Source organism: Halichoerus grypus, chromosome 3 (genome assembly GCF_964656455.1).
Source record: "Halichoerus grypus chromosome 3, mHalGry1.hap1.1, whole genome shotgun sequence".
NCBI classification, from domain to species: Eukaryota; Metazoa; Chordata; class Mammalia; order Carnivora; family Phocidae; genus Halichoerus; species Halichoerus grypus.
The window spans coordinates 205,041,937-205,069,123 of record NC_135714.1 but is presented as its reverse complement, the minus strand read 5'-3'; the positions used below and the strand labels follow the sequence as shown (position 1 = coordinate 205,069,123).

The 27,187-nt window shown below is 39.9% G+C and overlaps 1 protein-coding gene and 1 non-coding gene across 3 annotated transcripts in view; one reads left to right on the top strand and one right to left on the bottom strand.

Moving 5' to 3' along the window:
• Positions 1-27,187, bottom strand: part of CSMD1 (CUB and Sushi multiple domains 1) — a 2,059,737-nt gene that overhangs the window by 683,228 nt on the left and 1,349,322 nt on the right. The gene's annotated exons all lie outside the window — the stretch shown is intronic.
• On the top strand, positions 3,741-3,845 carry LOC118536531 (U6 spliceosomal RNA). Its single transcript, XR_004917726.1, has one exon. It is a non-coding gene; the product is annotated as a U6 spliceosomal RNA (small nuclear RNA).

Below are 27,187 nucleotides of genomic sequence, written 5' to 3'. Positions count from 1 at the left end.
GGTCTCCCACTGTAAGAGAACGATAGTGGTGAGGTTGTAAAGCAGATAAGAAAATAATGTTTTTATTAACAGTATGGGCTTTTCAAAGAAGCTCAAATCAATTTCAAACTCTGTTACAAACTCTGTTATATTAATTCCCTTAACACCTTTATGAAAAAGTATCAGTAAATATAATGAATTCCCAATATGCAATATAACTAGGGAGTAAAATCATAGGGCATAAAATAACATTCCCAAATGGACTATAAAATCTTAACTTCTTTAGAGAAATAATGCATACGAATCTGAAATATGAAAATGAAATTTTGAAGCAGGAACATATCCCGGATCGTGTAGTCTGGAAGAAGAACAATAACTCCACAAACTTGTAAGAACAAAACCAAATCACACATCGCTCGTTTTGAACAATAGTCTCTAACCATCAGGTTTTATTCAGTGTTGACTGTGTGCTCCACACGTGGCCCAGAAATAAGACGTACTAGCGACGTAAGTGCCTGGCATTTTACAGCTTGTAAAATGCTTTCATCTGCCTTACTCGACTTGACAATGAGCCTGGATCCTCCTCGCTGCTCCCCCACGCGGGTGATCTTGTACACGTTCCTTTACCTCTGTGTTGCTCTGTCACCCCCAGTGTAACATGGCAATGGTAATAACATTCATCTCATGAGATTATTGAGATGACTAAAGCTATGGCCGGTCATCACGGTGCACAGAGCAGGTGACACGTGGCTGAGGACCATTCTCACTGTGGTTCTTAGATGCTCCCAGCAAACATACGAGTCAGGATGCATCTGCAAATTGAGGTGTGGCTCAGGTGGCCTTTTCTTAGTTCATGCTGATGGGGTCCGTGCTTGAAGTTAGCAACTGGGCACATCTGTGTTTGTGCCGACCAGCACAGCTGGAGAAGAGAAAACAAAGACTGGGAGGGGAGGTAACAGGCTTCCCAAAGTAAGCAACCCTTTGGAAGGATACTGAGCCTTGTAGGGTCTGCAGCTGCAGAGGGAGAAGAGAGCACACGCACAGTGATGAAGAGCACTGTGCCTGGGAGAACAGAGCCGATGGGGATGCGGTGTCCGGGGCTGCAGGAGAGAAGAGCCATGAAGCCAACCTTCACAGAAACAAGCAGAGGAATTTTTATCCTATGTGGTTGAAAATACTGAACAAGAGCTATTTTGTAGCTGTGTTTAAACAAGGTATCAACATGCTTAGCGGGACATTTGTAGAATGAGAGAGTGAGGCTCTAAAGATACTTCATGAAGTAAAAAAAAATCGTGTACAGTCTGAATCAGCCTGGGATTAACAGTGAGTTTAGGAAATACAGCCTGATCCACTACCATCCACCAAGAGAGTGGGAGATTTGTGTTTTCCTTCTCGTGCTCGCCAGGGCATATGCTTATGCAGTAAAACAGCCTGCCCCTCTAAATTTTAAAATTGTCTGAACTATTTAAATACTCTCTCTATGTCTCTCTCTCTTTAACTTAAACACATGAGCATCAAGACTCCACTTTATTTGTTGGAAACAGTGATAAAGGAAAAAGTGTGGAAAATAAAGGAAAAACAAAAAACAAAAAAACAACACATGAGCAAGATTAGAGTCCAAAGAGAGGTGGGTGATGAGCGACAGGACTAACAGCATCCTTAGAAGAGAAGGAAGACAGGAGGCAGGAGGAGCGGCTGACACACTTTTATCCTCAGCATGGAGAGGAAGGAATGACCAACACAGAGAAGGGGATGGTTTGTTAAAAGAAGATTAAAAAGGGTTTTCTCCATGGGAGTGAGAGACTACTGACAGTGTTGGCAGACAAGGAAATTTGGAGAAGAGAAGACACCTGTCTAAGGGGAGGGTCCTAACGGTACAGAGAAGAGGTAAGGCTGGGGCATGCCAAGTTTGATTTTACAAAGAGATATTTAAGTGAAGGTTTTCTGTAAGTAGTTAAAAGACATGTGGATAAGATGCAAGAAAAGGATGAGATTCAGACATATATGTGATAGTCATTGAGACAAAAGCTTTGTTCAAACTTCACTGAAGCTGCGTATAAACCTCCAACAGTCAGACAAGTTAGGTGAACCAAAGTTTATATCTCAGAATTACAGTGTTTGCCATTATACAATGAAGGGTTTTCTGCTCCAATTCCATTTTAATCATCTGAATCCAGTCTATTCCCAAACCATGTTATTTTAGATAAAATGGCAACTGGTAAGGGAGCACCAGTGACCCAGTATTGACATGCATAGGATCTATAAAATATCTCATGGGGATGCCATATTGATGGCAGGTCAATAGCAATTTTTTTTTCCCCATGAGGGAAAAGCAAGTAGGATAAGAAATCTGGATTTTCACCTGTCTTGCCTTATTTTACCTGTCACCACACGATTTCAGTGACACCACAAAAATCAGGAGCATTTTCTCTCCTTTCTGTTATACCCAGACGCTATAAATGGCTGGCCCTTTATCTCATCATGGTGTTGAATACAGATTCCTAATTAAGATGTCCAGATTAACATTTAAAACAGGGAACACCGTCAAACACTCTTAGAACTATCCACAGCGCTTATCAAGATGATCAGGATTAGAGTAGTTAAGAGTTTATCATTAAGGCAACACACCAAATACTCTCAGACTGAATTTCAATGACATGAAAAAAAAAATCCATGAAGATATTACATTTCATCAGGCTTTTATTTTGCCTACCTGTGCATCAAGGAATTCAATATATATATTTAAAGGTATTTGAAGTATTTGGTTTTTTTAAAATATTTTCATTTGTATTTATTTGACAGAGAGAGACAGCGAGAGAAGGAACACAAGCAGGGGGGGTGGGAGAGGGAGAAGCAGGCTCCCCGCTGAGCAGGGAGCCCGATGCGGGACTCGATCCCAGGACCCTGGGACCATGACCTGAGCTGAAGGCAGACGCTTAATGACTGAGCCACCCAGGTGCCCCTATTTGAGGTATTTGTATACACACACACACACACACACACACACACACACACACACACACAAAGCCACCCAGCTGACTGATTTTTAAATGACACCCAAGGAATGTATACAATCTCAGGAATTAAAAATCCTTATAACATGAATTTTCTATTTGATTAGGAATTTTACCTCCTGAATATTAACCAATACAGTTAAAATTACTGCTACAATATTAGGTTTTGTGTATCTTTAACTTAGGTATTATTTTGACCAAATAAAGTATAACTTGTCAGAAAAATAGTTAGGATTTTGATTCTTTGTTATCAACTTAATTTTAATCAAGTAGTTGACTCAGTGGGGTTCTAAATAACTCCTGGGTAAAATATTGGAAAATTCCACTTAACTGGGATAAACATAGAGTGACAAGTCTCAAGGCATGCAGAACCAAGATCTTACCTAAAATGAATTAAAGTAAGTGCTAAAATATAGTCAAGTATTCATGGAAGGAAGCAGCTTGAGACCCAAACTGTTCCTCAGTGCAACCCTAGAAATGTTTTGAAGATTAGAGACGCAGATTCAGCTTCTCATTTGTTGCTGAATTCAGTGTTAGTTTTCTGATGATTTGTTTTTGTCTTTGTCTGATCCATGCTGGAAAGAGTTCCCATTCCTATGCCTTATGCTTCTTTAGTGTCACCCTACCCCCCATCTCTCTGGAGCTAATAAGAAGTGACATGAAGCTTATGCTTCAAACATAACTTAAATGATTATATATATATATATATATATATATATGTATACATATCTGCTATTTGGAGGTTCATGTCAGTGATTGGTAGTATGGTCTTGAAACTGGAATGGTCAGAGAAGATTAGAATGGTCTCTGCACAAGGATGACACCCAAATTTGGGAAGAGGTTCATGTTTTTGTCAAATATATTTTAATAAAAAATAAAGTACATATTCAATAGAATTTTTAAAAATTGATTACAAAGCTTTAAAATGTGTGACTTTAATGTTGCTATTTTAATTCATAATATAATTTGATAAGAGAAAATCATGATTAATTGTTGCTGTTAACATATATGTGACCAGAGTGCCCAGTACATGTATTCATTCAACGAGCAATTCTTGGGGGCACCTGGCTGGCTCAGTCAGTAGAGCATGAAACTCTTGATCTCAGGGTTGTGAGTTTGAACCCCACATTGGGTGTAGAGCCTATTTTAAAAAAATAATAATAATGATAATAATAAGCAATTTTTGAATGCCTGGTACATTCCAAGTGCTTTCCTAGGTCTAAAAAGTTTGGAAATAAGAGTGAATAGTCTAATTGTAAGAGCTCACACTGTAGCAAACAGATAAATATTGCACAGATCATTTCATATCTTCATTCTTGAAATAATCATCAAGTGATTGGTATGAGCTAGGCAATTCTGAAGACATTGGGAAAGAGCAGTTTGTTGTGTCGTGGGTAGGAAGGGGCTTTTCTGTGCACTCACATTCTGGTGAGGAGAAAGACCAATGTGCAGATTAGAGATAGAGATAGAATATACATATATATGAGTCCTTATATTGATGTATATTAATATATCCCATGATATGTCAGGTGATGTGTACTATAAGAAAAATAAAGTAGGGATAAGAGGGTGGTGAAGGGTGCTGAGTGCCATCTTGTGTAGGATGTCACAGGGTGACTAGTGTGGCTAGAGCCCAGTGAGGGGGGGGGGGGATGTTAGGGATGAGATCAGGGAGGATGAGAGGAGTGGACAGAAAGCCCTGTCTTTGTTTGGGTTGCTCTGGAGACCAAGACCCTTAACTCAGGTTGGGGGTAAGAGAAAGCTTTCGGGACAAGGTGATATCTGAACTGAGCTTTCGAGGATCAGTAGCTATTCATATAAAAGAAAGGAGGAGTTCTGAAGAGTGTCCCGTAGGGAGCAAATAGCCTTGGCAGTCATGGAAACAGAAATCCCAGGGCACATTGCAGACCTGCAGGTGTCATAGTCACCCTTCTCTGCTGGCTATCAACATTAATCACAATGGTAAACTGACTCGTACATTCCCTCTGTCATATCTCTTGAAGAAGTGTGATACATGCAGGTGGGGCATGGGACAATAATTAAACAGACTAGCATGGACTTTCACTGAAAATGTTTCATTTAACTGAATTCATATCTTTGGAGTTGACCCTAATCTTTCTTCAAAGATTAAGGACTGACCCCACCTTACATATGTTTGTGGAAGCCATTTTGTACAGAAGAATTGGTAATTATTCCTCAAAGTCAGAATGGTTAGAGAAGTAGATATGAGTGAATGAGTAAAAATTGAAGAGTTGGAAACATAAGTTAAAAAAAATCCTAAGGTTTAAGATATCATATTACATAATTTGAGGTAAAACTTTGTCTTCTGTGTTTTTTTTTTTTTTTTTTTTCTCTCTCACTTTGCGATCACTTTGCCTCTTTGGATAACCAGTGATCTCTCTCCTGGCCCCACTTTCCAGAGCATTTCTCAGTTGGGAGGGCTTGGCTGACCACGGCATTCTCTTCTTGGACTGGGCAAGGCAGAGGGTTGCCAAGTGCATTCTGGTAAAACACTTATTTGTACTCTCATCCACTCATTTATTCAAGCAATAGTTTTCCCCCAACTAAATATTGACAGTGACAGTCCCAAGTTCATGAATCTTGAGCAGAGGAAATTTGAGTTTTCAGGAGGCAGAGGGGAAGGCAACTTGAATGACAATATTCAGTGACACGAAAATCATGATCTGGTAGAAATATCACTTGTTCATTAACTCACCCATTTGTTGTATGATTTATTCCTTCAATGGCTATTAAGGAATCACCTGTTCTGAGTGAGGCACTGCCCCAGGAATTGGGTATAAAGAAGAGGGCAAGGGCACTGCACAGAGCAGATGCTCACTTAATCAATCACAGGGCTTCCTGGTGCCACTTGGGCCAGTTCAGAGAAAATGACACTGGCATTAGACCATTGGCGATACAAGGCATTTGGGTGATGATCAAGTATGACTTTCCTCCTCCTCTCCTGACATTGGAGGGGATAATATGTTGGTATGTTAAATAGCTACCCAAAATCATGGAAAATGGGAGGGCCTCTTGCTTGGTTATTGTACCCTGAAGGATAGCCCTGGGCTTGAAGTCAAGGACTTGCCCCATGACGTGGAAGCTGCTTGATTCACCTCTGTCATCTTCACCTGTGCACCCACCCTTGTCTCTCATCTACAACTCTACAGTAGCCATCCACCTGGGCTCCCTGTTTCCCCAGTTTTCCTGGAAGAGTCTACTCTCCCAGCAGCACTCTCTGTGATGTTTCTAAAACCTAAGCGAGGTGAGACTGGTTCCCCCAATGAATATACCTCAGTGACTTACTACCCCACGTAGAATAAAATTCATGGCCAGTGGCCCTGTGTGACCTGCTACCTGACTCCCTAAACCCTCCCTCCTTCCTCCAGCCATTTCTTCCCTCTTCATGTTGCTCTGGCCTCACTGACCTCCTGGCTATCTCTGGAAGAGACTAGTCCTGTGCCGGCCATCCGCCTGGAGTGTTTGTCTCTTCTGGGCTCAGGCCCTCTCTGTGTACCAGACTCCGCAAAAGCTGGTTGAGCAGAGGGGCCTTCCTTGACCATCATAATGTACGAAAATATCCACCACCCTCTTCTAGCCTCTGATCCCTATATTCTTCTTCATTACTTGGCATATTTGTTCATCGGCACTCAGCCCACCAGAATATAAGCTCTGTGTAAGATCGGTGGTACATCCACAGATTTCAGAACTACAACAAAAAGGTAGAAGTTACTCAATGAATATTTGTTAACACAATAAATGAATGTCCATAGGAATAAATTTGCTTGAAATCCCCGAGTTCCAGTTGACTTTAGGTGAAAAGGAAGTAAATACTGCCCTCCCTACCCACATGGTAAACTTTCTGTGGTACCAAGAATTGTAGGCAGGAAAGCTCTTTGTAAAATCTCAGGTACCATATAGTTATATATTTTATGGAGGTTTTAGGCAACATAACTGGCCGTAGTAATCAGCTTTCAAAACCCTCTTAGGATTTTGATTTCATCAGACTGAGTAGTTTAAATTCCTTTAAAATTCTAGTTTTATGATCCTTTGTTTATAGCTAGTATTTTTCTCCAAAGCATAGCAAGATTCTGATTTATTTTTTGTTTTCATTTTGAAGCAAAAATTGATGTGCTCACATATTTTCCCCAAATCGCATCAGGTGCTTCAATTACAAGAAATGTGTTTCAATCAGGCCAGGCCCTGGGAAGTGCTGGAGGCGGGGAGGCCGGTCGTGCTACCCTACTCCCCGGCTGCTTTGTGCGCAATCTCACTGAGTTTCTCCTCATCTCCGAGCAAACTCTCGCTTGTCAGGGACAACAACTTGCTGCTACATGAATTCGGGTTAATGTGAAGATGACAGTAAGCACCATCATCATCATCGTTATTATCCTTATTTTCTTTTGCATTCACTTTAGAAGATGGGGCCAGGAAGAGGAGTCACTTCAGCCAAAGGACTGGATTTTAAACATAGTTTCAACAGAGTAAGAGCAAGCGGAGGGAAGCCCGTGTTTGTTAAATCTTTTTTCAAATCTCACCATACATACAACCGTGTCTAAAAATTCTGTATTGTATTTTATGCGCAATCTCCTACAGCTCAGAAGACATAGCTTACCATTTTAGATGGGGTGCCATGACATGTAGTCAGTTTGTACAGGGATGCTTTATTCCAGTCATGGTCATTTAGAAAGCATCCCAACTTTTTTTTTTTTTTTTTGCAGTGTTTTTAAAATGATAAATTTTTATTTTATGTATACAGAACAAAGTTTTCAATGTGTATAAAAATGGTTTATTTCTATCTTTTTCTCATGGTGTTAATCCTACCAGAGTGTTTATGACGGTATAGTTTTAGTTTCATTGTGTTGACCATGTTAATGAAACTAAAATAATTCAAAAACAAAAATACAAGAAACTAAACAAAACCTGAAGGAAATAAAGGAAAGCAAACATCTTTCATTCCTTTCAAAGTATATTATTTCAAAAGGGATGATGTAGTTTTAGAGATTTTGCAAGTGTCTACTTTTTTTTTCTTTTTAAAAATTTTTTTATCTAGATGAAATCTAAGGAAAGGGATCTTGCAGTTACAACTTTGTAGAAGTTAACAGAAAAGAGCCTGACATATCTATAACATTTTCATAAAGTTCATAATATTTAAAAAATCTAAACATTAAATCAAAGGGCTCTAAACCATAACTCAAAGAATCGACAGAGAATCTTAAGGTCTTTCTGACACCTCTTGCCCCAAATGACTGACCAATAATTATCTTATCCATTTTACATGTTGTAATGTGTGTCGACATTTAGAATATGCCCTTATATTCTGGTTACCACATCTCAGAAAGCGTATAAAAAAAATTCAACGGTATGTTTATACCCGTGTGTGAGAGGCGAGTGTTAAAGTTTACGTTGAGAAAATTTGCGAGACGATTGATTATTAAACATGGCCCTTGGGGCGCCTGGGTGGCTCAGTCGTTAAGCGTCTGCCTTCAGCTCAGGTCATGATCCCAGGGTCCTGGGATCGAGCCCCGCATCGGACTCTCTGCTCAGCGGGAAGCCTGCTTCTCCCTCTCCCACTCCCCCTGCTTGTGTTCCCTCTCTCGCTGTGTCTCTCTCTGTCAAATAAATAAAAAATATTAAAAAAAACAACAACAACAAACAAACAAAAAAAACATGGCCCTTATTGGTTAAATTACATAAACTTAAAATTAAATCCATTACTTCAAAACAGATGTACCTAAGGGAGTTGGGCTGCATTGCTGTCCAGTGATGCCATCCTGAAAGCCAGAAACTGCCCAACATGACGTACTTAGACCAGGCAGACTGGGGAATGGCCTACATCAGGCCCGGCCCCCTCATGACTCATGGTTCAACATTTACCAGCACACCACTGACTACAAGAGACTTACAGAAGCCTCCCACTCCACTTTCCAGGACCAGACCCATGGGTTTCATTTTTATAGAGCTTTCTCCAACCACCCCACCCCAAAGAGAGTCAACGATTTTTTTTCCCCTTCTTTATTCTTCTACCTCCTTGTAAATCTATTACAACACATATCATGTTTTACTTTACTTATTTACTTAATGTTTATTACTCTTTCCCTCTAGAGAGGGAACTTTCACAGTATAATATGTTGTAGACTTTCAGTAAGTGTTTATAGAGTTAATAGTAAATGAACCAATTAATTAGTATAGAGAAGGAAGAGATTAAAGGAAATTCTTGTGCTATTAGACTAACAGGATTTTGGCACTTGTCTGGAAAGGCTCAGATAGAAGATAATCATTCTGTTACATATGTCATATGTGTCTGAACCAGAATAAATACTCCTTCATGCATTTCCATCGGATATCTTTCTCCACGTGCCCCTTCCAAGTCTGTATCCTCTACAACCCAGCATAACAGGTGCACTGAAAACGAGGCAGGTGCCGAACAAGAGAGACAGTTTCATGACTTAGTATAAGACAATTACTTAGCAAGAATATAGGGTGGAAGCATTTGAAGAAATAGCCTCGTCTCTCCTTAGTCTCTAGGCACAACTTGGCTCCTGCCTCATGACCAGGAGGAACTTGTTTAACAACCGCCCCAATTGCAATGTTCATAAACATTTTACAGGAAAAGCATTCACATCTTCAATATTTCACTGAGAGCCTGCCCTCTCAGTATGCACATACTTGATTCAGAAGTTAATTTTAACTTGAATAACTGAGCTCCCTCTACCTAAGGCGCACTGGCAACTTGTACATAAAGCATTTATGGTGTGAGTTATTTTTAACTTACACCCAATCAGCCAGCTTGCTGCAGAATAGGAGTATTGGAGTTTAGTCTACAAAGAAATTGGAGCTATTCTCCTGAGAATAAAAGCACAAGCATGTGCGCTAGCCACTAGTACAGCTCATGCCACCATCGGGAACCCTACAAACTGCCATTCTGTCGCACTGCCTGACATTCATAATGAAAATTTTGACACAATATAAGATCCGGAGGTGTCCTCAATAATGTCAAAAGCAGATTGCATTATGGTTATCTTCATTCTGTTAGTTGTATGTAATCCATGTTAATTTATTGCAAACTGATAATTCAGCAGATATGCCACATTCTCTAAATGTGGATGTGAATGTCATTCCTTGAATAGGGTGCAAAATATCCTATATTACGCAGGAGGTGAACAGATTAATACCAGCTCAGTAGAAGCCATCATTTTCCAAGCAGGTCTCCTAGAGATCAGAGATTTTTAAATATAAAAGTCTGCCATGGTTGTTACCATTATTACAAACAGAGCAAAAAATAATAATTAGTCTTAAATATAACAGGCAGTGTACATGATTCATTAACTAATGTAATACTCTTACTAATTAAATGCTTACTACGTGTCAGGCGCTATGCTAAGCATTCTCAAAAGAGTGTCTCATTAAGTACTACAGAAATCCCAGATGTTCAATAGTATTATCTCCCTTTCATGGATAAGGAAACTGAGTTGAGAAGATTCGTCTGTTCTGGGCACACAGCTAGGAGGGGAGGAGGGGGGAAGGAGCCCCAGTCTTGCCAGGTCAATAGTCCTTGCTGTTCATCACAGTGCTAAGTCTTCTGAAATTAAAAGGTAAGTAAGGGGGCGCCTGGGTGGCTCCATTGGTTAAGCATCTGATTTTAGCTCTGGTCCTGATTTCAGGGTCCTGGGATCAAGTCTAGGGTCAGGCTTCCTGCTCAGTGGGGAGTCTGCTTCTCCCTCTGCCCCTCCCCCTGCGCTCTCTCTTTCTCTCAAATAAACAAATAAAATTTTTAAAAAATAAAATAAACAGAAGTTAAGTAAGGTTTCCAAAGAGGTGGAACTGATTCCAAAATAAGGGCACAGTGAAGTTCCCAGGACACTTCTCAGACAAGTAGAGTTCAAAAGGATGGTTTTAGGACAAACCAACAGGGAAACATTTTTTACATCCTCAAAGATTGTGAATGCATGCAGTGCATTTGCAATAAATTAACATGGATTACATACAACTAACAGAATGAAGATAACCATAATGCAATCTGCTTTTGACATTATTGAGGCAGGACATAGAAATAGGCCAGAAACCGAAGGGTTCAGATCAGTCTACACGGGAGGTCCTTAATGCCCGGGATGCAGAGGTTCAGAGGATGCAGGAACACCTGCCTGTGTTTCTATCACTTGGGAAATCCCTTCGGCCATGAAACCCCTTGTGAAAGGGACACCGGTGCCCCTCCTCACTGTCTGCTCAGCGGTTATTCCAGTGCTGGTCTCTCCACATGTCTTCTGCAATAGGGCCTTTCTCGTCCCCACCTTAGGCCAGGTGCAGAAGGACAGACCACTGCCTCTGGTCATTATAGCACCTAACACACACCCTCGACCTTGTGCCCTTCCTCCTCAGGGAAATGCCGCTGTTATACACGTCTTCGCCCTGTTAGAGTCCAGCACACCCATGACTTTTGCATGTAACCCCATAGCAGGTACTCAATAAATGTGGGGTGTGGGGTGCTATTTTCTTTGGCTTCTCTGTTCGTGAACACATGAAGATTTTGGGTGGAAAGACCACAAAGCTGAGAGCAGGTGGTGCTATGGACTGAATGTTTGTGTCTCCACAACTTCATATGTCAAAACCCTAACCTCCAACATGATGGTATTTGGCGGTGAGGCCCTTGGGAGGTGAACAGGGTTAGATGAGGTCATGGGGGTAGGGCCCCAGTTGGGATTAGTGTCCTTACAGGAAGCGGGACAGGCCAGAGCCCTCTCTCCTCTCTGCCTGAGGAGACAGTGAGAAGACTGCCATTTGCAGGCCAGGAAGAGAGCCCTCACCAGAAACTGCACCTGCCAGCACCTTGATGTGGGGCATCCCAGCCTCCAGAACTGTGAGAAATGCGTGTCTGTTGTTTACGCCACCCAGTTTATGGTATTTTCTGACAGCACCACTCTGTCCGCAACAGGGCTGTTTTCACATTATGCACAATCCTGCTTGCTTCCATCAGGCAGGGCTCTTGTCTCTCTCAGGGACCCGTCATTGGAAGAAAAGTCCTGGGCATTACGGCCTCAGCCCCACTGTCTGCCGACCTTCCCTGTCGAGCAGACAGAGTAATCACCTACCCCTTCGGCCTCAGCACTTTATCACGGATGCCAAATAGAGACATAAGGAATATTCATTTGATTAGCACCTGTATCTCTTAATATATTTATATATTCTGAAATATCTTAAGAAACCAGGAAGTAAATTAGGTTTGAGTTCTAAAAAAAAGTTTGTCTGGATGATTTTGAATGCTTGTTTTCAGACACTCACGGTGACACATTTCATTTTCTCTTTGGCTTTAGCTATAGCTGAAATAACTCATTTATTTCCTTCTGCCGGATTTTATAATCTTTTCCTCCTTTATCCACACTGCATTATGTATAGAAATAAACAGTGACTGTGCAGTCGGAGGCGGGGGCTTTGATCCGTGGCCCTAAGCACACGTGGCTGTGTTATCCTAGGGCACGTTCGCTAACCCGAGTGTTCGTTCCTGAAATGCGCGCAGCCTTAGCTCTGTGTGGCGATTGTTGTCAGAATAGATAAAAATCTGTGCTCCACCCGCCATGCTTACTGCATCCTAGGCACTCAGTGCAGTATGCTAATGATAGCCCTGTAAAAGTTATTTCAATTTATATTTCATCCAGTTTCATCAATTGTCTGAAAACCTTTTGTATCTCAGAAGCCCATATATCTTAAATACATACTAATGAGACATACACCCTCCCAAATAACTCACAGCACACACTAGGTGGGGAATCTGCTTCCTGAGAAGGTTGGCTCAGGTTGGATTGTGGGGCTAGGAACCTATACTTGCATATAGTATATTAATCAAAATCAATATCCTAAAGCCGACTATACATTTCTATCAACCACGAGATAACCAAAATGGGTATATAAATACTATAAAATAAACAAAGGAAAATTACCCTTTAAAAGTATAAGATTAATGGTGTGCATCTAATATTTCTCCCCCAGAAAAGTTATCTTTTAAGCTAATTAATCATGTAACCGAAGAGATTTAGTAATCATCAGGACTATTTAAGAGTAATTCTTGAATAGATACGCAATTATTTACTCACCACACCCACCCACACATATGCACAGACCCAGTCCAAGGCTACGGCAAAACAAGTAACAGCGCTCACTGTTCCTATGAGCAGCAGGGGCGGGCGGCGGGCCGTGTCAGTGCACCCCTCGGAGCACCGGCAGGGACCCCAGAGGAGGGACCTCAGGCAACGCCCCAGTGTCGCCATGGTGACCACTCTCAGGAAGTAGCATGGAGGCTTTGGGAAGGCCTGGGACTGAAGCAAGCTTGAGGCAGTTTGCCCACCTCTGCTTAGAACCACTCTTCCAAGCAGAACTCCAGCTGTTTGCCCGAAAGGAATTCTATCACCTAAGGCTCTTGGGGCCGGGCTGGGGAAAATTCACCTATGTTGTTGTGGAAATCCGTCCTAATAAAAAAGCACTGATCTTTGTAAAACTGAAACCTAAACTCTATTCAGGTCATACATGCATATTTTGTAAACTAGTGGATCATGCAAAACTCAGCATTTCCGTTGAATTTTCGACCTCAGAACAGCCTTGCCTTACCCATCCCATCTTTTTCTTCCATCATCAAATAGCGTCACCCCGAACAACTCTCTATGGGACCAAAGAAGAGGGGAATGGAAAGTTGGATCACTACACCAAATAGAAATCTCCAGGGGGTGTGTGCCCCTCCTGAAAGCATTTCGTGCATACGTAATCTCGGTGCCCCCCGGGACGGGCCCGCGGACCCTGGTGAGAAAGGATCAGCACAGACTGAGCTTTCATGCTGTCTCCCCCCAGTCTTCCACAACATCACCAGTGAGCTGTTCATTCAGGGCGTCATGCCATCTCCACTTCTGTGCTAAAGCAATTACACATAATGGTGTGAAGCTCCCTGCCTGAGGGGAATTCAGAAGCCGAAGCCCCGGGCCGGGATGCCGCCCGTATGCGCATCAGCATTCTCCCGCACCGGGCATTCCAGCGGGAAGGACTGTTTTAGGTTGAAAAAAAAATGAAATACCTGTAAAGCACTTTTTTGAGTATCATTTTTGGTGCCTGGTCTTTTTTCTACTGAAAACATTTACATACTGTTTTCATTTAATTCCTGTAGTTATTTTGTGAGGTTGTCATCCCTTTTCCGCAAGAGGGAGTTGAGACAAAGAGGTTCAGTGATTTACCAGCGTCCCTACAACTAGTGATTCAGATTCAAACCCGGCTCTTCAGACTTCAGATTCAACGTTCTCCTAGCAAAACCATATCTGCTTTGCTTTAGTTCGATATCAAAATATTTTGCCAGAATTTTCAGGACATAAAGGATATTCATAAATTTTAAGCTAATAGTTTGCTTGCTTTTATTTAACGTTATTATTTATTTGAAATGTGTATCAAAATACTAACTTTTCGAAAAATTGGAATCATGTTGTTTTTGTTTAATGTGAAGGAAAAGCATGACCTAAACTCATGAGGACACATTTGAATTAACAGATTAACACCAAAAGGATAAAGTTTTTGAAATTTTAATTGAATGATGGCTTATTCTAAATATGGAAAGTTCACAACTTTAAATATTTTTTCGTCTGAATGGTTCTTTGATACTTAACATTCCTATTTAGATGCAGATTTTAGAATTTCTCTTTGCTTGCCAATGATGTGCATATATTCTATCTTCTTTACATGCCATCCAAATCATACTGCACTCTCTTACCCATGTATTTTGTTCTCTTTGTAACCCAGTTTGGGATAATGATACAGAAGTTAAAATAGTCATAACATTACTGCAGCTCGGCAGACTCACCCTCATTCTGAATGCCGCAGATCATATTCCAAACTGGCTCTAGAATTTCCATCAAAGCATTTATTATATTCACCATTTCTACGTATTTTATGCCATTCTAAATTATCTATTTGATTTTGTAGCATTGTGGAGAAGAACTTGGCCAAATTTTACCCTTAAGCTATCTTTGAATAAAGTGTAGCAAGCAAGTTCATTTTGGAACCAACATCTCTAGATTCAGACAAGCTCCACTTAGAAGGATCAACATATGGTGGGAATGTAAATTGCTACAGCTGCTACAGAAAACAGTATGGGGGTTCCTCAAAAAAATTAGGAATACAACCATATGATTAGACAATCCCATTCTGCGTATATATCCAAAGGAAAAGAAATACATAGCTAAAGAGATATCTGCACTCCCATGTTCATTGCAGCATTAGTCACAATAGCCAAGACATGGAAACAATCTGGTGTCCATTAGTTGATACATAGATAAAGATGTGGTTTATATTTAAAATGGAATAATCCTCAACCATGAGAAAGAAGGAAATTCTACCGTTTGCAACAATATGGTGGACCTTGAAGGCATTACAGTAAGTGAAACAAGTCAGACAGAGAAAGAAAAATATTGTATGATCTCACTTACTTGGAATCTAAAAGAGCAGAACTCATAGAATAAAGAGTAGAATGGTGATTGCCAGGGCTTAGGGGTGGAAAACGGAAACGGCTCCAGAAAAATTGGTCAGAAGGTATGAACTTGCAATTATAAGATGAATGAGTTCTGGGAACCTAATGTATAGCATGGAGAGTTAATAGCACTGTATTATATTCTTGAAAGTTGCTAAGAAAGTAGATCGTAAATGTTCTTACCACCCTCCCTCCCACCAAAAAAGGTAATTATGTGAGGCAATGAAGGCATTAACTAACCTAATTATAGTAATTATTTCACGATATATACGTGTATCAAATAATCATGCTGCAAACCTTAAACTTACACGATGTTATATGTCGATGATATCTCAAAGAAGAAAAAAGAAGGATCAAAATAATTTTAGTCTACTTCTTGAAGTAAAAGTAAGAGATATTTTGGCTATACATCAATTTTCTGGTTTCATTATAAAAAATATAACAGCAGAGTTTGGGAATCACTAATTTATTTCCCTTGTTTTGGGGACACTTAAGTTGACTGATAAAATTGGATCCTGAGTTGGAAAAGTGCAGCCACTGTTTTTGGTTTTTGTTTTTCCCCAAAAGAGTGGCTACAAAATAAAGTTGCCCTAGGGCTCACTTCACCCACTATGTTGAATTTAATGACTCAGCAGTCTAATTGTTTTTTCGACTGTAGACATTCCTTAAAACTGTCCTACACAGGATGAAAGTATCATTTGATGCTCAGCTTGGGCTCGTTTCTGTTCATCCACCCGAGCTTTTGGCTTCACGGATAATGGCAGCAGTCTGGAATACTTGCTGGGAAGGCTCTGTCCAAAGATTTGGCTTTCACTGGTAGCAGTCTGACCTCAAGGAAGAGCCTCAAAGCCTCTAAACTTGTTTGCACTTTCTGCGAAATAGGGAAGTGAGACTACATAAATCACAGGATTAGCTTCTGGCTTCTTTCCTTCTCTGTGGTGGGCTAGCCAGAAATTCCTGAAGAAGTGCCTTTTCCATATCCACACAGAAGTTCATTCAAACATATGAGGCCACGAGGAGGGGTAAGTGAAAAGGGGGTGGGAGTGAAGAGTTATGTTGAAGCACATTACGGAATCTAACAAAATATCCAATCCACTTCCAATAAATACAGGACCCTACAGAAATTTAAAGGTATGACTACAAATGTGGTGTAATCATGCTTCTCTTCTTGAATGCACATGTGGTGTGGTGTGCGGTGTACGGGACCTTACATCATGGTGTATCCAGGAACGGTTCCAGTTTAGACCTGTTGTTATGTCTAGTTTAGCATTTGCACGAGATACCCCCCCCAACACACACACACACACACACACACACACACACAAACACACACATACTTCAAAAAAAGCTCCAGTTTGGACAATAAAACATACGGTTCCCCTATGTGTGATAGGTGAAAAAAAGCTATCTGTCACCTGTTCATAGATTGGATAAGACCATCGATGTCTATCATTTCAGTGTATGATGAATAGGGAAGCCACATCGAAAAGGAAATCTACTCTATTTCTAATTTAAGGCTATTAACACCAACCTTTAAAATAAATTATGAAAGTAGAAATGCAGAATCATTATTGAGATATCTATAAGAAAAATAACTCTCTCAGTTTTTATTTTCTTGCAGACATTCTCAGTGCAAATGCTATTTTTCTCCCAGTTTAAATGAACTGGTCTCTGAGGCGTCCCTCCGAAGAGTTGAGGCAGTGTGGGCACTGTTTACAGTTGGCTCTGAGAGCCCCAGGCCAGGGCTGGTGAATCCCTGGGCCCTGTTTCTTCAATGAATGGCTGATGGCCCTTGGAAACAAGCAGCTACCTTGAAGACTTTGGGACCTTGAGTTATGGCAAAGTGCTACCTGTAAAAACACTTGATCTTTGCTCCCCTAAAGTCTCTTAGGAGGGGAAAAGATAATGTGGGCTTAGCGTCCATAACTGTCCTCCACGGTCAAGGTGCTGAGAGAGCAGTTTTGAGCACTTCCCCATGTTTTTCTGATCCCTCTTCTTCCTTATCCACCCATTTTGTTTGCTTATCTGAATTTAAAGACTTCTTACTTTTAAATCTGAAAAATTTTAGTATCAATTTTTAGTGATTTCTTGCTCATTCATTCTACTTCTTTTTTTTATAAAGATGTTCAGTGGGTTCAGACCACTGAACACTGAGTCTATTTAACTAGTTTGAAGTATTTCACTACTTTATATTCAGATACAATTAAAGTACATAATAGTGATGGCCATAAATTGGCCAGAATAAATATGTGTTTCATGAAAGTGAATGAACACAATAGTACATATTTATCCAAAATTACAAATATTGTCTCTTTTATTTTGAAATGGAATATAATAGAATATAAAGCACTGATTTTAAATGTGGAAAGTCTTAAAATTCTTTTTTATAAATGCCAGTAGAAAGTTTAATCATCCAGTGATTCTTATAAAGAAGAGATAATGCAGTGTGTAGATGTGCTTGGCATTCAGATATTAGATCTTGGATCTGCTAAATGCACTTGGGACCTTGGTTCCTTAACATAACAGGGGGTAGTAATTACTGCTCAGAAGGGTAATAAAATCTACACTTTCTAATACGTGTAAAACTTTCCTACATTACATGTGCCTGATAAATACTAGCAACCATCTATAATTATTATATACAAAGTGAAATGTTGGGGGAAAAAAGCCCATTTTGAGAAAAATATATAAATTCTAGATTTTTCAGTGCACTGAAATTAGTGTCACTCTTGCAAGATCTCCCTAGCCAAAGATTTCTCAGTTTAAGAAACAAATTTACATTTTAAGCATTCTGGGTGAAACTGTAGAATCATAGAGACTCTGAATTGCCATACAGAATGGAGATTACTATTAAGCTTTGGTAATCAAGACAGTTCCATATTGGCAAAGCTGACAAATAAACTGGAAGAGAACAGAGAGCCCAAAGATAGACCCATAAATATAGTCAACTGATCTCTATTTGACCAAGTAGCAAAGGCAATTCAATAGGGAAAAGACAGACCTTTCAGCAGATGGTGCTGGAACAACTGGGCATCCGCATGCAAAACACTGAGTGTAAACACAGATCCCACATCCTTCAAAAAAATTAACTCAAAATGGATTATAGACCTAAATATAATATGCAAAAGTATATGACTCTCAGAAGGTAATAGGAGAAAACCTAAATGACCTTGCATCTGGCAATGATTTATTTTTTTAAGATTTATTTATTTATTTTAGAGAGAGAGAAAAAGAGAGAGAGCAAGCAGTAGGAAAGGGCAAAGGGAGATGGAGAGAGAATCTCAAGCAGGCTCTACCCCCAGTGCAGAGCCTCATGCAGGGCTCCAACTCGCAACCCTGAAATCATGACCTGAATTGAAATCAAGAGTTGGACGCTTAACCAGCTGAACCACCGAGGTGCCCCTGGCAGTGACTTCTTAAATGCAACAATAGGGGCATGAACCATTAAAAAATTGAGAAGTTGTGTCTGTTAGCCATTTGTATGTCTTCTTTGAAGAAGTGTCTGTTCATGTCTTCTGCCCATTTATTGACTTGACTATTTGTTTTTTGGGTGTTGAGTTTGAGAAGTTCTTTACAGATCTTGGATATCAGCCCTTTGTATGTAGTATCATTTGCAAATATCTTCTCCCATTCTGTGGGTTGCCTCTTTGTTTTGTTGACTGTTTCCTTTGCTGTGCAGAAACTTTTTATCTTGATGAAGTCCCAAAAGTTCATTTTTGCTTTTGTTTCCCTTGCCTTTGGGGACGTGTCTTGAAAGATGTTGCTGTGGCCGATGTCAAAGAGGTTACTGCCTCTGTTCTCCTCTAGGATTTTGATGGATTCCTGTCTCACATTGAGGTCTTTAATCCATTTTGAGGACTCCAAGAAACAAACTGAGGGTTTTAGAGAGGAGGGGGATGGGGGGATGGGTTAGCCTGGTGATGGATATTAAAGAGGGCACGTACTGCATGGAGCACTGGGTGTTATATGCAAACAATGGATCATGGATCACTACATCAAAAACTAATGATGTACTGTATGGTGACTAACATAATAAAATAAAATTTAAAAAAATAAAGCCGTAAAAAATATTGAGAAGTTGGATTTTATTTAAATCAAAATATTTTGCTCTGCGACATTAAGAGAATAAGAAGGCAAGCCACATATGGGAAGAAAATACTTGCAAAATACATATCTGATAAAGAATTGTTATTTAAAATTCACAAAGACTCTTAAAACTCAACGATAAGAAAACAGACAAACCAATTAAAATGAGCAAAAAACCTGGATTGGCATCTCAGCAAAGAAGATACACAGATGGCAAAAAGCATATGGAAAGATGCTCCAAGAAAATGCAAATTAAACATCGAGATACTCTTATATATCCGTTAGAATGAGAAAAATCCAGAACATTGATAACACCACATGCCAATGAGGATATGGAGCAATGGGAACTGTCATTCATTGTTGGTGGGGATGTAAAATGGTGCAGCCACTGTGGAAGATATTTGGGTGCTTTCTTACAAAACCAAACATATTCTAACTCTGAGATCCAAGAATCACAATATTTACCCAAAGGGGTTGAAAACTTAGGTCCACACAAAAACTTGCATGTGGATTTTAATAGGAGTGCCTTTTTTTAAAGATTTATTTATTTATTTTAGAGTGACAGAGAGAGCATGAGCAGGAGGGGCAGAGGGAGAAGGAGAGAATCTCTAGCAGACTCCCCACTGAGTGGGGAGCCTGACGTGGGGCTCAATCTCATGATGGTGAGATCATGACTTCAGCCAAAATCAAGAGTCGGACGCTTAACCAACTGAGCCACACAGATGCCCCTTAATAGCAGCTTTATTCATAATTGCTAAAATTTGGAAGCAACCAAGATGTCATTCACTTGGTGAATGGATAAATAAACTGTGGTCCATCCAGGCAATAGAATATTCTTCAGCACTAAAAAGAAATGAGCTATCAAGCCATGAAAAGACATGGGGAAAACCCTTCATACTACCAAATGAAATATGCCAATCTGAAAAAGCTCCATATTGTATGATTCCAACTATATGACATTCTGGAAAAGATAAAACAATAAAGATGGTAAAAGGACCAGTGTTTTTCAGGGTTTAGCAGGGAGAGGAGCAATAAATAAGTGGAACACAGGGAGTTTTTAAGGCAATGAAACTATTCTGTATGAAACTATAATGGTGGATACTTGACATTATGCATTATTCAAATACATAGAATGCACAACACCAAGAGGGAACTGTAAACTGTGCACTTGAGTTGATAATGAGGTGTCCCTGTTGGTTTGTAAGTTCTCACAAAAGTACCAACCACTCTGGGGGGGGTGGAGGTTGTATGTGTGTTTGGGGCTCAGGGGATGGGGTGATAAGTGATATATGCGAACTCTCTGTACTTCCCACACAATTTTTCTTTGACCTAACAACTTTTCTAAAATGATTGTTTATTAATTTAAAAAAATGAGCACTAAGAAAAACAAAACCAAATAAAAATAAACAAAAAGAATGCTGGCCAGATTGAGAAACAAATGTAGGATTAGGAATGCAGACAGACAAACGTTACCTCCTACGAGAAATCTTTATTAATACTGTTCATTTACTCCAGTTAGTTCCTTTTTAAATAGCATAACTGAACTTGAAATCAGCTCCCAAACTGAGTTTTAAAAATATAATATGGAGGAGATTTTTATTCAAGCTTTTCTAAAACCACTTGTTAGCCCAAAAGCAAAATGGAAAGATATGGGAAACAAGCAAACAAAAGGCTAGAGGTATAAACGTTTTGATACTGAAAATATCAACCATGTGAAACATGCTCTCTGAACTAAAGCCCTCCTTTAAACGTTTGTGAAGGGCATTTGAAAAAACTAAGAGAAAAATGCACAGCTGTGGGAGAGGAAAAGAGATTAAAATACATAAGCTGGAGATACACATCGATCAAATGCAGAGTGCAGACATTTGAGATCCTGACTTATACAAACTATATATTACAGGTAATTTGGGACAACTCAAAAACTATACACATTAAGGGATTAATAAAGTTATTTTTGCTGGGTGTTTTAAAAGTATATTATAGTCATGCTCTATATAAAAGTTGTATCAGTCTATATATGCAAGCTAAAGATGTCTATATGTTAGGTATTTACAAATAAAATAGTGTGATGTCTGGTATTTGCTTCAAGATACCTTGGGGGGGGGATTGTGAGTAGGTGAGCAGATGAAACACGAAAGATGGACTGGAGGACATAAGGGTTCTTTGTACAACTCTATCCACTTCTATGTATATTTAAAATTACCCATAATACATAGGTTACTGTTAAATAATCAAATGAATGAAATATTACCAAGATAAAAAGTGTTATCTCACTTTGATTATTTTATGTAGGATTATGCACCATGTGTTCATTTCATATGCTGCATTTAAGGACCATATTAGTAAAAATGTGATTCACATAATCGTTCCCAACCCATCCATAAAAGGAGAAAATGACAACAAACAACTCCATGCTTTGGTTTAATCTGTAGGACCATGTGCTCTAATATGATTTCGGCGAGCATGTCATGAATTTCAGGAAGCTGGAGACCCTCCTTCCCCTCTTGCATGCCTCTTTACTCATTCACAGTTTTCCTCAAGTCAATTACAGAATTTTCAACTCCGTGCCAGAGGACTGAGACTAACCATAGACTAAGGCTCCACAGGATGACCTAGTTAACTCTTGTATTGCCCTTCCCACATGTCTTACTAGCTTATGCGATCCGAAATGCCGGAATCTCCTTTCAATAAAATATTTAGGAAATAAAGTGCATGGCAAGACATTTAGAAATAGTTATAGATTGTTTCTTAAGGATGGCCAAGCATTTTGTCCTCACTCTAGTTACATCATTTTGCTTTTCGTCTCAGAAAAAGCCATTCTCACTGATTACTTCCCTGAGATGCAGCTAAGGACAGTTCATCTCAGAAGCCCAGTGACATACATGTCTTCGGCACAGTCACTAGCCACTTGCTGGAGGCCCAATAACTCTATCTCAGTTGGCTAAAAAAAAAAAGAAAAAAAAAAGAAAAAAAAAAAAGAAAAAAAAAAGATCTCTGAAAGAGATTACTTTCTCTAGCACTTCACATGGATAAAATTAAAATTAAATAAAGTTTCAAAATAATCAAATTAAGTAATTAAGTAATAAGGATGTTATAAAATGTCAACAGTAAGTATTGATGTTATACATCACATTTTATCATGGTGGGAAGAGGGGCTAAATGGAGTGCTTGCATTAGGAAACATAAAATAATATAAACTCAAAACACAAACCTCAGATTTGCTAGGTTTGGAGGAAATATTCAAAAGCACTGTGTACTGCCCGCAGACGGACCCTTACAGGTGTGTTTAGGGGTTTTCAACTAGTGAGACAGCACAGTGACTCAATCAGGTGAGGGATATGTTCCAAATAAGTTGTCGGCAACCATGCACCCATAAATTAGCCAACATTTCCCATGTTTTTATACCAGCTAGATATGATTCAAGGTTATCCCTGTGATAACATCACCGCTAATCTCAACCTAGACTTTTATTTGCCTAGTTTTTGTTAAGAGATGAGTGGAGCTGTGTGGAGTTGTGTGAAAGCTAACTGAGAATTACAGACAGTCTGAAGCTGATTTCATCTTGGCCATAGTTTGTGTTGAGCCACCTGTAACATGATGCAGTTCAATTTCTAAAATAGCCATATTTTTATTTTATTTTTTTAAGATTTTATTCATTTATTTGACACAGAGATAGAGCACACAAGCAGGTGGAGTGGCAGGGAGAGAGAGAAGCAGGCTCCCCGTGGAGCAGGAAGCCCAAGGTGGGACTCGATCCCAGGACCCTGGGATCATGACCTGAGCCGAAGGCAGATGCTTAACCTACTGAGCCACCCAGGTGCCTTAGCCATATTTTTATTTTATAAACTAGCATATTTTGAGGTCATTAAGTGGGTGACTTAATTACTCACATACATGAATATTTAAAAATAAATATCAAATCCAAATAAAATAGAAGTCAGATGCGTTATGTGTGTGTGCGTGCACGTGCGTGTGTGTGTGTATGTGGGTGTGTGGTGCGTAGGGAGGGTGCTGAGGGGTTTTGCTCATTGGCATCTCTTCTGGACCATATGTGAACATCACTTATCAAATCTGTCTCAATAGAGAGGTTAGGAACTTATGGTGTGTAGTTTATAATTTCCCTTTAAATACAGGGCATTTAAAAATTGATATTTCAAAGTAAAATAATCATTATCTACCTGAATGAAGGTGAAAGTAGAAACACTACTATATTCCCCGTAACTATGCCCGGTGCCCACACCTGGTTTCTGTCCTAACAAAAATAAATAGTAACAATGGATATTGTTACTAAGTGCCTATTTGTGTCAAGCACTGGGCTAAGTGTCTTCTATGAAGTGTGATAAATGATTAAAGTGACCTAATAAAGTAAATACTATCATCACTATTTGAGAAATTAAGAAATTAGCTTAATGCTATTTTATTTGTAACAACTCCCCTTAGTTTAAGAAAAATATGAGACAGTTATGGCAATAACAAAATAAATGACAAAAGAGAGTATGTGACTGGAATATCAACAGTAGGGATCCAAATATGTAAGTTGCGCGGCTTCAGGACCCAGCAGGTTCCCTTGTGAAGGAGCGCTCCGAGCTCCTCTTTCCTTCTGGGTCCCTCTGCCTCTCTGGCGTGGAGGTCACCAGCTGGGGTGTGAGCTGGGGTGTCTGGGTTCCAGGTGCATGAACTAGCAGAACTCTCCCTTCCCGAAGGCCACGCTCCATCCTGATCAGATCCCACACCGGCTCTGTATTCGTTCTGTGCCTCACTCAGACATCGGGCGGCCCGTTGTGGCTGTTTACTGCTGTGAACACTGTACTAAATAGTGTCTTCTCACTTGAAATTTTTACAGGCTTCCCATTTCAGCGCCCTGGGGCAAACCCCTCCACACCCAGTCTCTGCTGTTTTCCCAACACCACAGGGATGTTTGTGATCTCTCTCACCTCCAGGCTATCACACCCCCAAAGGAAGGGACTCAGATAAAATGCTCTTTATGGAGCTTGTCAGCTCCAACTCACCTCATCTGACCCAGAACCACCTGACATTTACACTTGAATAAAGATTTCTGAGAATGGACCCTCCTGAGGAAAAAATGGAAAGTCTGACTTATGCTCAGATGCTTCCCCTGGTTGGATATTTTGGGGCCTGTGGACCTGAATATGTATCACAAAAATATTGCTTCTAGATAGGGGAGTTGTTCCTTTGGAAAAATTTGTATACTCTAATGGTGTTTGTCCTTTCTATCTTAAAGATATGTGATCCCATTTTCCATGAGAATAACTTGAATATGCAATAGCAAAAGTAAAATTAATATAGCATAAGTAAATAGCAAAAGTAAAATTAATATAACACTGATATAATCTAAAGAAGGTATAAGATATTGAAATTCTTCTCTGTGGTCAAGTGTCCATTTATCATATATGTAGACTACAGAAGACAGATGATGGACTGTTGGTAGATCGATACCGGTAGATAAAGTAACCTGCTCTACACCACGTGCTGTGCTCGTTGAGTAAACCGGCCAGGCAGTCAGTAAATCAGTACTATTGATCAAATGTTTATTGCATGACAGGCATTATATATTCTGAGTATACAGCCAAGTACAAGCTAAGGCCTCTTATCAAGGAGCTTATATTCTAGGAGAAAGAAAAAACATAAATGAGTAGGTAGGTATTTCCCATTACTGACAGATGCTACACAAGTGGGAAGACAGGGTAATGTGGAATATTATTCTTCTTAGAAATATGAGGTGGGCTAACGTAGCTAGGGTGTTCAGGGAAAGAGTGTTTGAGGACTGGGTAGTGTAATCGTGAGCCGGATGAGGAGAAGGCAGCCACACGAAGTTCCTTCATTCATTCACTCGTTCGGTATACATCCACTGAGTCCGTACCATGTCCCCAGCACCACTGTGCACAGAGCATAACATTAATGTATATGTGTATAAACATATAGTTATTAGATAATGAGAAGAGATAAAAGGAAATTAAGACTGGAAGGGGATTGCCAAGTGTGTGTGTGTGTGTGTGTGTGTGTGTGTGTGTGTGTGTTGGTGCACTGGGGTTGTTCAGAAAGACCTTGATGAATATGAACACAGGTAAGGTGTAGATGTTCACAAACCAGAAGGCTCCTCAGATCAGGCACAGGGCGGTGACTCTGTCATGCTCAGGTGTTAATAATTCTGTTGCCCCAGGACGGGCTGCCTGGAACAAGCGGGGCGTGGGGGGGGTCACACAGTTGAACACCTAGAGACCTGGTCATCCGCCCTGCCTGCTGCATGTCCAAGAGGAGATGTGAGGTACACATCAGCACACAAGTGTCTGGGGTCAGGGCAGAGGCCCAGAAAGAACCTGTAATTTCAGGAACCATCAGCAGAGAGATGGTATGAAAGTCCCTACAGGTGTGGATGTATTTCCCAGAAAACCCTGAGGAAGGAGAGACACAGGAAGAGCAGTCCATCAGTAGAAGCAGCTCATGCAAAATGCAGGACGTAGCTACAGGTTCAACACAATCAAGGCGTGGGGAAACAGAAATAAATGCATTTGTAATGCAGGGAGTATGGGGAGCGGGGGAGCGGAAGGAAGGGTCCCGACACAGAGGCAAAGTCCAGGTCTCAGAGACTTAGCAGACTACAGGGAAAGTGCTGGATTTCACTCTGCATCCAAAGGGAAATTGTAGACCCTGAGCACTAGACTACCTAGCCCTCTTGGAGTGTGTCCAGAGAGGTAGAGAAGACCGTATCTCACTTCAGTTTTAAAGGATGATTTGGAACACATTCAAAGAAGAGAAGGGAAAGTTTGGGGAGCAGAGGGGGCCACGTGAGAAAGGATATTCATAACAGATTAATCAGCAGGGGCAAAGGCAATTGGCATTGTTTGAGTGTGCACGTGTGCGTGTGTGTGTGTGCACACGTATGTGTGCATGCGTGGGTGTAGCCAAGGTGTAAGGCAATGATATTGGAGAAGTAGAGAGGGCCTTTAGGACACTGTCAAAAAAAAAATAGTTATCTTATAGATGCAACAAACCTTTGAACACTTTCAAATATAAACAAAGATCTTAATTCAATTAAAATTATAGTGCTGTAATGCAGGATTAGCAAATTAGTGTCCTTTATCAAAAACACTTAATGCCCAATAACAAATGTTTAGTAGCAAAAAATACAAAGGAATTGCTCAAATTGTCTGGTATACTTAACCACATTTTAACAAACTACATTCCACTTAAGTCCCTTAATTGAGTGAGTATTAATATACATATCATGAGAAACACAAGTCTGGCTTTGTATTATGATAATGAGAGTTTATTGCAGATACAGAAGAGAAAATGAATAGGGTATTGTTCATTTGTTTTCTACTAGATTTAAAAAGTATATATATTATTTTGAAAGATGATAATCCTGGAGAAAAGTGTTCAAATGTTCATATATTTTGCAAGAACATCCAAAAAAGATTTTAGTTTGTTATTTTCATTTTTAAAGGGAATAAAAACCAGAAATGAAGTTATTCATTCAACTAAATCAAGTTTAAGCAAGCCATTGTGATGTAAAGAGGAGGTAATGAAAAACTACAATTGAGTCAAAATCTGTCACAAATAATTCTTATATGGATTCTAGAAAACTGTGACT